Source organism: Triticum aestivum, chromosome 6B, assembly GCF_018294505.1.
Source record: "Triticum aestivum cultivar Chinese Spring chromosome 6B, IWGSC CS RefSeq v2.1, whole genome shotgun sequence".
NCBI lineage: Eukaryota > Viridiplantae > Streptophyta > Magnoliopsida > Poales > Poaceae > Triticum > Triticum aestivum.
Genome location: NC_057810.1, coordinates 137,444,865 through 137,451,374, shown reverse-complemented (window position 1 = coordinate 137,451,374; position 6,510 = coordinate 137,444,865).

The following is a 6,510-nucleotide window of genomic DNA, read 5'->3' as shown; positions in this document are numbered from 1 at the left end:
GTGGAGAACTCAAACCGATGCACCAAATGCAATGGCAAGGGCACACGGAGTGCCCAAGTCCTTCTCTCCCAAATCCCACCAAAGCAACTAATGCTAGGGAGGAAAATGAGAGGAAGAACGAAAGAAGAACACGAAGAACTCCAAGATCGAGATCCAAGGGGTTGCCCTCACTTAGAGGAGAAAGTAATTGGTGGAAACTGTTGGAAATATGCCCAAGAGGCAATAATAAAAGTATTATTATATTTCATTGTTCATGATAATTGTCTTTTGTTCATGCTATAACTGTATTATCCGGAAATCGTAATACACGTGTGAACACATAGACCACAATATGTCCCTAGTGAGCCTCTAGTTGACTAGCTCGTTGTGATCAACAGATAGTCATGGTTTCCTGACTATGGACATTGGATGTCGTTGATAATGGGATCACATCATTAGGAGAATGATGTGATGGACAAGACCCAATCCTAAGCATAGCATAAAGATCGTGTAGTTCGTTTGCTAGAGCTTTTCCAATGTCAAGTATCTCTTCCTTCGACCATGAGATCGTGTAACTCCCGGATACCGTAGGAGTGCTTTGGGTGTATCACATGTCACAACATAATTGGGTGACTATAAAGGTGCACTACAGGTATCTCCGAAAGTGTCTGTTGGGTTGACACGGATCGAGACTGGGATTTGTCACTCCGTATGACGGAGAGGTATCTTTGGGCCCACTCGGTAATGCATCATCATAATGAGCTCAAGGTGACCAAGGTGTTGGCCACGGGATCATGCATTACAGTACGAGTAAAGTGACTTGCCGGTAACGAGACTGAACAAGGTATTGGGATACCAACGATCGAGTCTCGGGCAAGTAACGTACCGATTGACAAAGGGAATTGTATACGGGGTTTGATCGAATCCTCGACATCGTGGTTCAACCGATGAAATCATCGAGGAGCATGTGGGAGCCAACATGGGTATCCAGATCCCGCTGTTGGTTATTGCCCGAGAGTCGTCTCGGTCATGTCTGCGTGTCTCCCGAACCCGTAGGGTCTACACACTTAAGGTTCGGTGACGCTAGGGTTGTATGAATATGAGTATGCAGCATACTGAATGTTGTTCGGAGTCCCGGATGAGATCCTGGACGTCACGAGGAGTTTCGGAATGGTCTAGAGGTAAAGAATAATATATAGGAAGTGGTATTTCGGCCATCGGGAAAGTTTCGGGGTCACCCGGTATTGTACCGGGACCACCGGAAGGGTCCCGGGGGTCCACCGGGTGGGGCCACCCATCCCGAAGGGCCCCATGGGCTGAAGTGGGAGGGGAGCCAGCCCAGAGTGGGCTGGTGCGCCCCCCTATGCCCACCCCCTGCGCCTAGGGTTGAAACCCTAGGGTGGGGGGGGGCACCACATGCCTTGGGGGGCACTCCTCCCCCCTTGGCCGCCGCCCCCTTGGGAGATCCAATCTCCCAGGGCCGGCGCCCCCCCTGGGGGCCTATATAAAGGAGGGCAGGGGGGAGGGCAGCCGTACCCTTGTGCTTGGCGCCTCCCTCCTCCTGCAACACCTCGTCCTCCTCCCGTAGTCGCTTGGCGAAGCCCTGCTGGAGTTCTGCTGCGTCCACCACCACGCCGTCGTGCTGCTGGATCATCATCAACCTCTCCTTCCCCCTTGCTGGATCAAGAAGGAGGAGACGTCTCCCGTCCCGTATGTGTGTTGAACGCGGAGGTGCTGTCCGTTCAGCACTTGGACATCGATGATCTGAATCACATCGAGTACGACTCCATCATCACCATCCCCTTGAAAGCTTCCGCGCGTGATCTACAAGTGGTATGTAGATGCAAACTCACTCCCTTGACTCGTTGCTTAGCTGAACTCATAGATGGATCTTGGTGAAACCGCAGGAAAAATTTTAATTTTCTGCAATGTTCCCCAAGAGTGGCATCATGAGCTAGGTCTATGCGTAGTTCTCTAATGCACGAGTAGAACACAATTTTGTTGTGGGCGTGGATCTTGTCAACTTGCTTGCCACTACTAGTCTTTTCTTGCTTCAGCGGTATTGTGGGATGAAGCGGCCCGGACCAACCTTACATGTACGCTTACGTGAGACCGGTTCCGCCAATTGACATGCACTAGTTGCATAAGGTGGCTGGCGGGTGTCTGTCTCTCCCACTTTAGTTGAAGCGGATTCGATGAAAAGGGTCCTTATGAAGGGTAAATAGAAGTTGACAAAATCACATTGTGGTTATTCGTAGGTAAGAAAAAGTTCTTGCTAGAACCCAATTGCAGCCACGTAAAAGATGCAACAACAATTAGAGGACGTCTAACTTGTTTTTGCAGCGATTGATCATGTGATGTGATATGGCCAGAAGTTGTGATGAATGATGAATTGTGATGTATGAGATCATGTTCTTGTAATAGGATTCACGACTTGCATGTCTATGAGTATGACAACCGGCAGGAGCCATAGGAGTTGTCTTTATTTTTTGTATGACCCGCGTGTCATTGAAGAACGCCATGTAAACAACTTTACTTTATTGCTAAACGCGTTAGCCATAGAAGTAGAAGTAGTCGTTGGCGTGACAACTTCATGAAGACACGATGATGGAGATCATGATGATGGAGATCATGGTGTCAAGCCGGTGACAAGATGATCATGGAGCCCCGAAGATGGAGATCAATGGAGCTATATGATATTGGCCATATCATGTCACAACTATATAATTGCATGTGATGTTTATTATGTTTATGCATCTTATTTACTTAGGATGACGGTAGTAAATAAGATGATCCCTTACAAAAATTTCAAGAAGTGTTCTCCCCTAACTGTGCACCGTTGCTACAGTTCGTCGTTTCGAAGCACCACGTGATGATCGGGTGTGATGGATCCTTACGTTCACATACAACGGGTGTAAGACAATTTTACACAGCAAAACACTTAGGGTTAACTTGACGAGCCTAGCATGTGCAGACATGGCCTCGGAACACGGAGACCAAAAGGTCGAACACGAGTCGTATGGAAGATACGATCAACATGAAGATGTTCACCGATGATGACTAGTCCGTCTCACGTGATGATCGGACACGGCCTAGTCGACTCGGATCGTGTAACACTTAGATGACTAGAGGGATGTCAAATCTGAGTGGGAGTTCATAATTTGATTAGAAGAACTTAATTATCATGAACTTAGTCTAAAAACCTTTGCAAATATGTCTTGTAGATCAAATGGCCAACGCTCATGTCAACATGAACTTCAACGCGTTCCTAGAGAAAACCAAGCTGAAAGATGATGGCAGCAACTATACGGACTGGGTCCGAAACCTGAGGATCATCCTCATAGCTGCCAGGAAGCAATATGTCCTAGAAGGACTGCTAGGTGACGCTCCCGTCCCAGAGAACCAAGACGTTATGAACGCTTGGCAAACTCGTGCTGATGATTACTCCCTCGTTCAGTGCGGCATGCTTTACAGCTTAGAACCGGGGATCCAAAAGCGTTTTGAGCATCACGGAGCATATGAGATGTTCGAAGAGCTGAAACTAGTTTTCCAAGCTCATGCCCGGGTCGAGAGATATGATGTCTCCGACAAGTTCTATAGTTGTAAGATGGAGGAAAACAATTCTGTCAGTGAGCACATACTCAAGATGTCTGGGTTGCACAACCGTATAACCCAGCTGAACATTAACCTCCCAGATGAGGCGGTCATTGACAGAATCCTCCAGTCGCTCCCACCAAGCTACAAGAGCTTTGTGATGAACTACAACATGCAGGGGATGGTTAAGACCATTCCTGAAGTGTTCTCAATGCTGAAGTCAGCAGAGGCTGAAATCAAGAAAGAACATCAAGTGTTGATGGTCAATAAGACCACTAAGTTCAAGAAGGGCAAGGGCAAGAAGAACTTCAAGAAGGACGGCAAGGAGGTTGCCGCGCCCGGTAAGCCAGTTACCGGGAAGAAGTCAAAGAATGGACCCAAGCCTGAGACTGAGTGCTTTTATTGCAAGGGGAAGGGTCTGGAAGCGGAACTGCCCCAAATACTTAGCGGATAAGAAGGCTGGAAACACCAAAGGTATATTTGATATACATGTAATTGATGTGTACCTTACCAGTACTCGTAGTAACTCCTGGGTATTTGATACCGGTGCCGTTGCTCATATTTGTAACTCACAGCAGGAGCTGCGGAATAAACGGAGACTGGCGAAGGACGAGGTGACGATGCGCGTCAGGAATGGTTCTAGAGTCGATGTGATCGCCGTCGGCACGCTGCCTCTACATTTACCTACGGGATTAGTTTTGAACCTTAATAATTGTTATTTAGTGCCAAGTTTGAGCATGAACATTGTATCAGGATCTCGTTTAATACGAGATGGCTACTCATTTAAATCCGAGAATAATGGTTGTTCTATTTATATGAGAGATATGTTTTATGGTCATGCTCCGATGGTCAATGGTTTATTCTTAATGAATCTCGAGCGTAATATTACACATGTTCATAGTGTGGATGCCAAAAGATGTAAAGTTGATAACGATAGTCCCACATACTTGTGGCACTGCCGCCTTGGTCACATTGGTGTCAAGCGCATGAAGAAGCTCCATGCTGATGGACTTTTAGAGTCTCTTGATTATGAATCGTTTTACACATGCGAACCATGCCTCATGGGCAAAATGACCAAGACTCCGTTCTCCTGAACAATGGAGCGAGCAACCAACTTGTTGGAAATCATACATACCGATGTGTGCGGTCTGATGAGCGTTGAGGCTCGCGGAGGATATCGTTATGTTCTCACTCTCACTAATGACTTGAGTAGATATGGGTATGTCTACTTAATGAAACACAAGTCTGAGACCTTTGAAAAGTTCAAAGAATTTCGGAATGAGGTGGAGAATCAACGTGACCGAAAGATAAAGTTCCTACAATCAGATCGTGGAGGAGAATACCTAAGTCACGAATTTGGTACACACTTAAGGAAATGTGGAATCGTTTCACAACTCACGCCGCCTGGAACACCTCAGCATAACGGTGTGTCCGAACGTCGTAATCGCACTCTATTAGATATGGTGCGGTCTATGATGTCTCTTACCGATTTACCGCTATCATTTTGGGGATACGCTCTAGAGACAGCTACATTCACTTTAAATAGGGCACCGTCTAAATCCGTTGAGACGACACCGTATGAATTATGGTTTGGGAAGAAACCTAAGCTGTCGTTTCTAAAAGTTTGGGGATGCGATGATTATGTCAAGAAACTTCAACCTGAAAAGCTCGAACCCAAGTCGGAAAAATGTGTCTTCATAGGATACCCTAAGGAAACTGTCGGGTATACCTTCTACTTAAGATCCGAAGGCAAGATCTTTGTTGCCAAGAACGGATGCTTTCTGGAAAAAGAGTTTCTCTCGAAAGAAGTAAGTGGGAGGAAAGTAGAACTCGATGAAGTACTACCTCTCGAACGGGAAAGTGGTGCAGCTCAGGAAAATGTTCCTGTGATGCCCACACCAACTGAAGAGGAAAATAATGATGACGATCAAGGTACTTCGGATCAAGTTGCTACTGAACTTTGTAGGTCCACAAGGACACATTCCGCACCAGAGTGGTACGGCAACCCTGTTCTGGAAATCATGTTGTTAGACAACGGTGAACCTTCGAACTATGAAGAAGCGATGGCGGGCCCAGATTCCAACAAATGGCTTGAAGCCATGAAATCCGAGATAGAATCCATGTATGAAAACAAAGTATGGACTTTGACAGACTTGCCCGATGATCGGTGAGCGATAGAAAACAAATGGATTTTTAAGAAGAAGACGGACACGGATGGTAATGTTACCATCTATAAAGCTCGACTTGTCGCTAAGGGTTATCGACAAGTTCAAGGGATTGACTACGACAAGACATTCTCTCCCGTAGCGAAGCTGAAGTCCGTCCGGATCATGTTAGCAATTGCCGCATACTATGATTATGAGATATGGCAGATGGACGTCAAAACGGCATTCCTTAACGGACATCTTAAGGAAGAGTTGTATATGATGCAGCCGGAAGGTTTTGTCGATCCTAAGAACGCTAACAAAGTATGCAAGCTCCAGCGATCTATTTATGGACTGGTGCAAGCATCTCGGAGTTGGAACATTCGCTTTGATGAGATGATCAAAGCGGTTGGGTTTATGCAGACTTATGGAGAAGCCTGCATTTATAAGAAAGTGAGTGGGAGCTCCGTAGCATTTCTCATATTATATGTAGATGACATACTCTTGATGGAAATGATATAGAACTTCTGGACAGCATTAAGGCCTACTTGAATAAGTGTTTTTCAATGAAGGACCTTGGAGAAGCTGCTTATATATTGGGCATCAAGATCTATAGAGATAGATCGAGACGCCTCATAGGTCTTTCACAAAGCACATACCTTGATAAGATTTTGAAGAGGTTCAAAATGGATCAGTCCAAGAAAGGGTTCTTGCCTATGTTACAAGGTGTGAGATTGAGCTCGGCTCAGTCACCGACCACGGCAAAAGATAAAGAAGAGATGAGTGTCATCCC